The sequence below is a fragment of the Artibeus jamaicensis genome, unplaced genomic scaffold (assembly GCF_021234435.1).
Source record: "Artibeus jamaicensis isolate MK-2021 breed Jamaican fruit bat unplaced genomic scaffold, CSHL_Jam_final contig_867, whole genome shotgun sequence".
In the NCBI taxonomy this organism is placed as follows: domain Eukaryota; kingdom Metazoa; phylum Chordata; class Mammalia; order Chiroptera; family Phyllostomidae; genus Artibeus; species Artibeus jamaicensis.
The window spans coordinates 9,226,860-9,237,710 of NW_026521995.1; positions in this window are offsets into that span (position 1 = coordinate 9,226,860).

The following is a 10,851-nucleotide window of genomic DNA, read 5'->3' on the forward strand; positions in this document are numbered from 1 at the left end:
CTGAGAATTCCCTGTCAGCTGTCAAAGAAACCTGGCTCCACAGAATTCAGCCCTGAAAGAGTGCAAAAGGGGAGAGAAGATTTCTCAGAGACAAAAAGCAGACTTTGCAGGATTTGGGAGCTTAAGTACAATACCTTTCAGTACACTCAGAACCATTAAGGAAGCCAGCAACATCTGGATCCCAGATGTCCAAGCAGGTCTCCCTCTGAGAAGAGGCTGTCCTAGTTTGCCCTGGAGCTCACGGAGGGTCACGAGAGAAGGTACGCAGGCACCCAGCCAGGAAGGTGGAAGGGTTGGTTGCTGGGCCCAGTTAGAGGCCATGTTTCTTTATCCAAACTGGAGCCATGAGTTTAAGGTTTCTTTGTTTCCATTTTCTCCCATTGAAAGGGGAGACTATTCTTGTCTCATAATGTAGTGAAGATAAAATAATATAGGTGATGGGAAGAGCCATTTGATCATGTAACCTGTAAGATCCCTGTGGCAGAGACACTGTTTTGTATTCACCAAAACCTACTTCCCAGACTCCTTTGCAGCTAGGTGGGGCCATGTGACTGAGTCCTGGCCAGTGGGAAGTAGGCAGAAGTGACATGCATCACGCCCAGGCCTGGCCCATTAGAACCTGCTTCAGACATTTCGCACACCCTCTCTCTTCCTTCTACTGGTCAGAGGCATGGGATCCAGCAGGCCACCTCGAAGGGCTGGGGCCTGGTGGAGCCGTGGGGCAGAAGAAGCTCAGATCCCCAAACAACTGAAATCACCTGCCTGGCAAGGACAGCCACATGAGATTTCACTTGAAGGAAAAACATACTGCAACTTATGTTGTGCTAAACCCCTCTGGATCCAGCAGTATGAAGTGTTTCCCCTTGCCTGACAGAGGCTCTGATTAACTCTGGGTCAGTGATTTTCAACCAGTCTACCTCAAGAGTCTAAAACACACCGCATCTGATTATGTAGTCCAAGGTACTAAACTCTTTTCCCTCATATTGTCATATTTTTAAAAAATGACAACAGCCAACACATCAATAGCTGTCTGGTATAAAATGAATCAAAATTATCCTATTTTTTGTCAGATTGGCATAAAGTGTAATGTATTTCTTAGTATGCTGCAGAATTTTAGTATTTAGCTTATGTGTGCCATGAGATGAAAAAGGTTGAAAATCACTGTCCTACATAAAGCACCCGAGAGGGTGGCTGGAGCCTGGGGTCGGGGAGAGAGGGCAGTGGCTCTCTAACTAAACACAGTTAGAGAGGTGGATCACAGTGTTCAGGAAGCACAGGCATCTCCCGTTCACGGACTGATCTTCCCTTTTCAATGCTGTTGTGCTCTGAATGAAACCTCTGGGACGTAGCCTGGTGGCCACTCATCTTCAGCTCGCTGTCAGTGTCTCACCGGAGAGCCAAAGGGGTATTTAACAAACCTCAGGAATCTCAGGGTCTGAAAGAAACTAGCCCAGGTGAATCGCCACGGAGTAGGTCTGTCTTTTTTTTTTTTAAGAGGCAAACACAACCCACACCATCTCTCGGAAGCTACAGTGTTTGCTACCATTGAATTCATCTGATCGTTGACAAGTAGGGAGTGTTGGTGAGTATATGCCAAGTTAATATCAATTTTCATTGCCTTGGTAGTTAAACTGAAAGGTTTTTAAATATAAATGTGTTTAATTTGAAGTCAGCTCTACCAAAATCTTATTCCAAAAATTTCAATCATTTTAGATAAATATTTTTATGTAAATATTCTGCCAGATATTTTTTATGCATGAATAGCCAGATGTGAATGAATTCACTTCTGATGCTCAAACATTACCTCGCTTTTTGGGTTATTTTTTTATTGTGGCAAAATATACATTATATACATTTACAATTTTAATAATTTTAAGTGTACAATTCAGTGGCATTAAGTATATTCACAAGGTTGTGCACAATCATCACTATTTCCCAAATGGAAATTCTCTAACCATTCAGCCAGAGGTGTCAAATGCATTTTCACCAGGGGCCGCATCAGCCTCACAGGTGCCTTCAAAGGGCGGAATGGAATTTTAGGACTGTATAAACGTAAGTAGTCCTTAACTAGGGGCAAGGAGCTCAGTGCTGCCGCCAGGTAGAAACAAGGTGCCAGGACAAATGAACAAGGTGGAGGGCCAGATTCAGTCCATGGGCTTTGTGTTTGCCACCTGTGCATTAAGCAATAATTCCCTACCCTCCCTTCCTCCAACCCCTGGTAATCTCTAATCTATTTTCTGTCTCTATGAATTTGCCTATTCTAGATATTTCATGGAAATGAAATCATAAAATATTTGTTCTCTTGTGTCTGACTTATTTTACTTAGCAAAATGGTTTTAAAGATCATCCATTTTGAGCATGTATCAGGACTTCATTATTTTTTATGGCTGTATAATATTCCATTCTATGTGTGTTACATACACATTTTACTTATCCATTCATCTACTGATAAACATTGGGCTGCCTCCATCTTTTAACTATCATGAGTGAATAATGTTGCTGTTATCACGGGTGTACGAGAATCTATTTGAGTACCTTCTTTTGATTTCTTTGGGTATATAACTAAGAGCAGAATTGCTAGATCATACCATACATCTCCACTTAGCTTTTTGAGAAAGTGCCAAACTGTTTCCCAGAGAAAGCCTGAAGATTTTAAAAATCCACATTAATGGAAAAATGTAGGAGGCTCTTGCTATGCCACAGGAATGCCTGAGTGATTAGAGAGCCAGGGAGATCTGGAGACCTGGTTAGCACACGGCACGTCTTTCTGGCCCCTCGCTCCCTCCCTGGGCGATACGATTAAAGGGTCACACCTCAGTGGCTCCTAGACTAAGACACTAGCTCAGCAGAGCCTCAGAGCCCCTTGCCTGCATTGACTTCTTCCAAGGCACTGGAAAAGACCCTTACAATGTGGTCTTCTTTTTTAATTTGCAAAAATAAAATATTTATCTAAAATTAGTTAAGACCAATGCCTCTTTCCAATCCAACTTTCATACTGCATACTTTCCCTTGCATTTGGTGGCACATGGACATTTTGAGGATCTGGCAAAGAAAGTTGAGCTGGGGATACATTTGACGTCGGTTTAGAGGAGATTTTCTCATTTACGGAGACTGTGTTTTCTCTTGAGCATAACTACACGACTACTAGACATCCGGTATAGGAATCCTTCTGGGGATGCCATCACTGAGGAAATCCTTTGACACAATGAGCCAGAGGAGATGCGAAAGGGTCCCGGACTAGCCAGCAGGAGAGTTAAGATATGAAATGCACAGAGTCACAGACTAGTCTGCGGTAAATTTTTCTAAACAAGGGTGTAAAATCACAAGTACAAAATTCACTTTTCATTAATGCTGAACCAAAATGGAGGTCCCCTCCCACAGGGATTTCTACTGGATAACGCAACACGTACCAGTGATAACTGCATCTCACATTTTGTTCTTTTTATTTATTTTTGGTGTATTTTAAATCTTTAATGTTTAACTGTAAAAAAACACATTCATTGCAAACTTCCAGCCAGTGCAGAAGTATATAAAGTAACACACGAGAGGCCTATTGGCCAATTGCACTCTCTAGCAGCAAGCATCATTATGCTTATGTGACCATGGAAAACTGTAATGGTAGGGAGTTGTAAACCACCCCACCACTTCTTTATACTGTTTCTGTAAGTGCTGACCCTGACTAATCTGCAGCTTGTAGATAAACAGCATGTTTCTATAAGAATCCTAGGAAGTAGCTTCAAAAGATACAGACTCCAACCTCCAGGCATCCCAGCTCTGGGAGATGTGCTGACCTTCAGCCTTGGAGCTGGGATGCCATGAAGCCGGGATGACTAGACCAGGCTGAGGCACACTGGACCATCCCTCGCTTTATTGGGATGGACTGTGCTCGTCTGTATGCAGAGCAGTTTTCAATTCCATCCCTTCATCTCTTTGTTCTCTCCCCCTTTCCCTCCTTATAAAAGCCTCGGACTTCACTGAGAGGGGGAGATGGGCTTTGAGTCATGGGTCCCCCATCTTCCTACCTGATGGGCTTTGAGACATGAGTCCCCCATCTTCCAGATGGCCGGCACCTGAATAACCCACTTTCCTTCACATCAGCACCTGCACCTAGAGCATTGGTTTTCCAGGCGGCAGGCAGCCAGACCTGCGGTCTACTACACTTACAGAACACATACATGTTTATTCTCACAAGCAGCTTTTATTTTACAAAAAAGGGGCAGTTTTCCCTGGCTGGTGTAGCTCAGTGGATTAAGCGCAGTCCTGCAAACCAAAGGATCGTAGTTCGATTCCCATTCAGGGCACATGCCTGGGTTGCAGGCCAGTTCCCAGCAGGGGATGCATGAAAGGCAACCATACATTGATATTTCTCTCTCTCTCTCTCCTTCCCTTCCCCTCTAAAGATAAATAAATAAAACCTTTTTTTTTTAAAAAGGGACAGTTTTATGAGAATTGTCTGTAACTTGATATTTTAAAGTCTATGTCAATACCTATAAAACTACATAATTTATTTTTATTTTATTCTTTGTCATGGACACCATTACAGATGTGCCCCGTTCCCCCTTCTTTCCCCCCCCCTCCACCCAGCCCCTGCCCAGCCTTCACCACATTGTCTGTGTCCATGGACTATGCATATGTGCATATGTGTTCTCTGGTTAATCTCTTCCAGTAAGTGCCCCTCACCTGAGGATGTATTCATTGATTTCAGAGAGAGAGAGAGAGAAGCATTGACCCATTATCTTATATGCAACCCAACCAGGGATCGAACCCAAAACCTAGGTGTGTCCTGACCAGGGATTGAACCCATAACCTTTTGGTGCATGGATGACACTCCAAATAACTCAGCCACCAAGCCAAGACTACATAATTTATTTTAAGAAGTTTCTTTTATAACCAATGGGCACTGCAATTCCTAGTGTTGTTAATGGTGCTAAAATGCATCACATGAATTTCTATTATTAGGACTCATGGCACTTTCCTTTTTTTATTTTTCATCTATTTTTGTTGTTGACACTATTACAATTGTCACCATTTTTCCCCCATTCACCCATCCCCCACCCATCCCCCACTTCCTTCAGGCCACCACCACACTGGTGTCTGTGTCCATGGGTCATGCATATGTGTTCTTTGCTACTCCCTTCACCTTCTTTCACCCAGTCCCTCCTCCCCCTATGCCTCTGACAGCTGCCAATCTGTTCCATGTATCCAAGCCTCTGTTTCTCTTTTATTCATCAGCTCATTTTGTTCTTTAGATTCTACATACAAGTGAGATCGTACAGTACTTGTCTTTCTCTGACTGGCTTTTTTCACTTAGCATAGTAATCTCCAGGTCCATCGGTGCTGTTGCAACATTTCGTTTTTTAAATGAAACTTTCACAGAATAAAAAAAAATGATCAAAATTCCTCTAGTTGTAGGGAAATACTCACAGTGCAATAGGCAGGGAGAAAGGACATTTTTACCAGTTGTATATGAAGGAGACTTGAAAGAGGTTTTTTCCAAGTTTGACAGCATTCTGAAAAATGTACATGGTGTTACCGATACTGGTTGAGAAGATGAAGAAAATGTTTCTAAAATGCCAACTATAAAAACCATATTTTAATCAATCATGCTAAAAGAAGTAACTGAATTCTCTCTTTTGTCTCTACAGAAAATACAAAATTATTGTTTTACAAAGAGATGTTCAAAAAGTACACAGGCAACAAAATAGGGGAAAAGTGTCAGGAGGTGACATCAGGCAGTTAATAAAGTACATTATTTTCTGACTGTGATGTTTGAGGCACTTCCCTGGCTTCCCACAGTATGTGATCTATGCTACTTTCTTTTCTCAATCTAAATAAAAATTTGCTTCCATAAAAATTTTATACTGGTAATGTTGGATTATCTTTCTTAGAAATAATCTTTCCGAGCTTGGCTAAGCGACAGTCCCCACAAAACGGGAGCCTGCCTCTGCCCCACATGGTCGGTTTTGCTCCCACTGGCCACCTGCATGCAGACCCATGCTCCACTCTGTGCTCCTCTGGCCCGTCAGGGTCCTCGTCCCAAGAGCAGTGCCCTGAACTCTATCGCCTTTCAGTAACCCGCACTCCTCCCTACACCCCTCATTCCACATTCACCTACGACTTCTGTGACCTCTACACCTCCCAGCAACACTCCACCCCTTTGAGTGCCTGCAGCTTGCTTTTCTTTAGAGGCCTCCCACGAAGGGCTGAATATTGGTCTCCAACAATATCTGCACTCAAGCCCCTAGAACTGTGAATGTTACCTTAATGCTGGAAAAGAAATGTGCAGATGGGGTTAAGCTGGAGATCTTGAGAAGGGAGGTTATCCTGGATTATTCCAGGGCTCCCAAATACTCTCATAAGAGGGTAAAGAGAGAGAGACATGGTACAGAAGGAAGAGAAGCAGGCAAGACACTAACGAGGGAGAGGTGGAGTGGGACTGCCATGCGCAGAGAGTGCCGGTAGCCTCCAGCAGACTGAAAAGGCAAGGCAATGGGTCCTGTCCTCAAGCCTCTGGAAGGAGCCTGGCCTTGCTGACACCTTGGTTCTGACCTAGTGAAACTGATTTTGGACTTTTGGTCTCCAGAGCTATGAGAGAAGAAATGTGTGTTTTAAGCTAAAGGGCTTGTGGTAATTCGTTACAGTGGCCACAGGAAACACATGGATCTCTCAGCTCACAGTCTTTTTTGAAAGATCAGACTCCTCTGGATCAGACAACTTCTGGTTCTAATATTCTGGCCACAACACCCCTTTTCATGAGACCCTTCGGCCACTTCCTCTTCACTCCTTTACCACGTTCTTTCACTCACAGGGGGCTTGAAGCCCTTCTGTGCAAGTTCATGAAACCGCCCTACTGTGCCCTCTGGCCAGAGCAGCCTTGAAATGGCTCCCGCCAGAGGAGCCCTGGGGTGTCAGGAGGCGGAGCTTTTCTCCTGCTTGTACACTCCACCCATCTGGTTCTCTCCCTTCCTCAGGGGTCTCTTCTGTGGGGTCTGTGTACTTCCGCAATCACTTACCAACAAACGGAACAAAGAGCCTCTTCAAAGGTGCCTCCACCAAGAATCTCAGCTTCATAGGGAAGAAGAGGCTGTACCTGCTCCTGTCTCACTCTCCCACCTTGTCTTTTTTTCCAAGAGGGAAATGTTGATTCTTTCCCACATTTTGCCCTGTAGAATGTGCACCCACATTTTTGGCCCCAACTTTCAGGAAAAAAAATCTTTTGTTTTCATTTTTTAATTCAATATTTTATTTATTTCTATTTAGAAATGAAACCAATTCTTGTATTCCAGGGTATTGCTATTTTGCATATGGATGTAATTATTGCTTTCTGGAGTTATTCTTTTTAATGCGTAAGCATAAATAAAAAATTTAAAACATTTATATAGATACAGAATTAGTACTACCTATATATAGTGTGCATCCTTATTTTTCCCTCAAAAATTTGGGCAAAAAAGTGCACATTATACACGGCAAATACAGTATTCTGGAAGAAAGACTTCTAGTTTTTGAGCCAAGTTAGTCTCCAAATATTTATTAAAAGACTATGGGCTGGGAGCTAGACTACAACCTGAAGATGGCCAGGACATGGCTCCTGCCCTCAAGGGGCTTGGAAGAGCAGAAGCAACAAAATACGTGCATTAGTATTTACAATGAAAGTCAGAATGTGCAAAATGCCATAGCAAAGAGTGATGGGGGTGCGAAAGGAAGACATCACGGTGCATTTCCTTCCATTACAAGTCAGGAAAGCCTGTGCCTAGAGCACACTCGCGATGGCCCCTGGAGGTGTGGATTTCCCCGGGGCAGAATGGACTGGTGTCGGCCAAGGCACAAAGGCAGGAAAGCCTAGGCTGTAAGGAAATGAAGTTGGGAAGGAAATTAGTGACCATATTTTAGAGCAGAGGTCAGCAAACTTTTGCAGCAAACCTTTCTATAAAGGGCCAAATAGTAGTCTAGGCTTTGCAGGGCCGCACTGTCTCTGCAGTCTGTCACAGTGACTCAGCTCTGCCATCACTGCACAAAAGCAGCCACAAACAATATGTAAATGAGAGGGTGGGGCTGTGCTTCAATAAAACTCCATTTCCACAAGCAGGCAGCAGATCAGATGACCCAGCTAAGGAAACTGGAAGCCTCCAGAAGGCTATAGAGAGCTGAAGGACGTTATAATGTTACCAAAGCTGTGTGTTTGGAAAAGTAATTTGGCCATAGGATAAGACTAGAATTAAAGGAAGCTGGAAGGCTGTCATGGTGTTTGGGGTGAGACACTGGAATTACGGTACTGAAAGCAGATCCAAGAAGGCCAAATACAGGGCATGGCACCTTCGTGGATGTGGATAGAAATGGAGAGTCCAGTGCAAAATGGCTTTCAGTTTGCAGCCTGGGGGCTGGGATTTAGGGACTACCAGGAAGCTTTTGAGCAATGTAATGAGGATTTGGGGGCTGGATGAGCCATGGGATGGTCTCTGCACTGGGGCTGTGTGGCTAGGCAGCTGGTGTCAGCAGCTGAGCCTCCTTTGTTTGTGCCTGAGGCCATGTGGGACACAGCTGACCAGGGCTCCAGGGTGACCCCTGAGGCTTCAGACAGACAGCACCTGACACTCCCTGAGTCTCCAAGCCTGAGCTCCAAGCCGGAGAGGCCCAGGATCCTGGAGCTGCTAGACATCTCGGAGGACAGCCAGCACAGAGCAAAACCAGTCCCGCCAGAGGCGGGGGTGAGGCCGTGCCAAGTGACCGTGGAAGCGGCGTGTGTGGGCCAAATTGCTTTCTAATTACATTGCACTCCAGACAAGACAAAATTGTGTCTCTTGAAAAGCATGTACGTGGAGTCAGGGTTAAGTCCAGAGAGGTCAGGCCTGTGGAATCAGAGCAGGGAGTCATGTTACAGAGTTCATTGCCATCCTGGAAGGAAGAGCAGGGAGGAGGCAGGGGAGGTTGCGTGCGACTCAGCAGAACGCTACAGACACGTCGTGAAGAATTGGACACATTTAAAGAGAGTAGGTGATTCTGAAAAGCAATGTGCCATTTCACTACAAATGTCTCATCGTTCTCTCTGGAACGTAATATAACACCCTCCTGGAAAAATCATATAAAGATTGGTTTTTCGCCTGTGTTCTATAGCAAACATTCTCCCTGCTGCTCTGCATGCTGAGACAATTGAGTAGAAAAGGAGCCACCTTTGAATTTGCCACATTTGTGTCTGACAAAAGAGGCTGTTTACTCACTAGTTGCACACTTCCTTGCTGAGATGCAAACGTTAAGGTTTGGCAGATATTGAAAATGCTATTTTGATATTTTATGCATTTTCTTGGGACTCTATTTTAGAAGGGCAGCCATAAGAGAACTATTCCTGACTTAAATGTATAGATATAATGCTACCCCTTGGGGTTATTTATTCCCAAGCAATCAATCAGGAAATGTTAGAAAATATATTCAGAGCAGTTTCAAACAGGGTTCCAGTCAAGTAAGTAATGTTTTCATTTTATTTTCATATGTTATATGATTTTTGAAAAAGATGAAATAGGAAAAGAATCGAAAGGCACTCTCAAGCTCACATTGTCAATATGTATATAAGATTCAATTTTTTAAAGGAATGAGCTGTAATTGTGCTGAAACAAATGCTGACAGTGAAACCAAATATTGCTCATTATATTAATAGGCACAATATTTTAAATTCAACTGGTGATTTCCAGGACTTTTTGGCAACCCTCGTAGTTTTTTTAGGATGGAGGATCAGCCAGCTCTTATCTAGTCTCTTCAACCTGGCCGCAGGTATTGCAGACCAAGTACATTCCCCGATCATCTCAATGACTGCGTTTCCATTGTGACTGTACTGTACTGTCTGGCAGAATGGTTACAGAGCAATATGAAGAAAGTTAGGTGTGGGTCCTCTATGTTTCCTTCCCAGCAATGCCATCAAGGAGGAGAAGAGACCAGGACAAGGGCTGCCAGCCCAGGCAGGCAGGAAAGAGTGGTCACAGGGAAGGAGTTAGCTTGGTGTTTACACAGGGCTCTCTCTTTCTGATAAAAAGCCCCTCCTCCTGGACTGTGTTAAAGGTGAGTTTGGCCTTTGGAGTACCTGATGGAAAGGTCCAGGTGGCTGGGGTCGGGAGCAGATTCCGCTTTAATATTGATTCTGCTGGTTAGAATCCCAGTTTGGCCATGGGCCTGTGGATTCTTATCTGCACTCAAACACGCCTCTTGAGCAAAGGCTTGGAAAACATAGTGTTGAGTCCCCACACCTATAACCAGGTAAGTAAAAAGTGGACCTCAGACCAAGTCAGCTCCTCCTGGCTCGGCTAGGGGTCAGCACAGTCCAGTTCACACTGGACACAAACCCAGCATTGCATGCTGTTGGCCTGGGTGTCTAAGAGAAAGGCAGCTTCCTTCCCACCAAAAGCCTCGCACACAGGCCCGCTCTGACCATGGCAGGAGAGTCATCGTCTTCTAGACAAGGTCAGTGGTGGAGAAGGTAAAATTGTCTTTATTTCCCTGCATGTCCCTTTGGACACTTCTAGACACTCTGCTCCTGTATCAGGGACCCATGGATCTCCTGCTCCCAGTCACCCTGCCCCATCTTGCCAGCTGCCTAAAAAGACTAACCTTCAGTAAGAATCTGTATGAGTCCATGAAATGTTACTGAAACATTTTTAGTGAGCATCTTCTCCCATCATATTGGCATTGAGTTCTTAGCTCAGATGGTAGAATTAAAGATGTAGTTTCCTGTTTGAGGATTTCAGGCAGCAAACTGGCAGAGGAGGACATACGAGGAACATCTCTTCACGCAGATGGCCCCCCACGTTTGGCCCCACTGTATCTACACCCTGAGTATACACAGTCAGCAATATTTAAAGACACGAG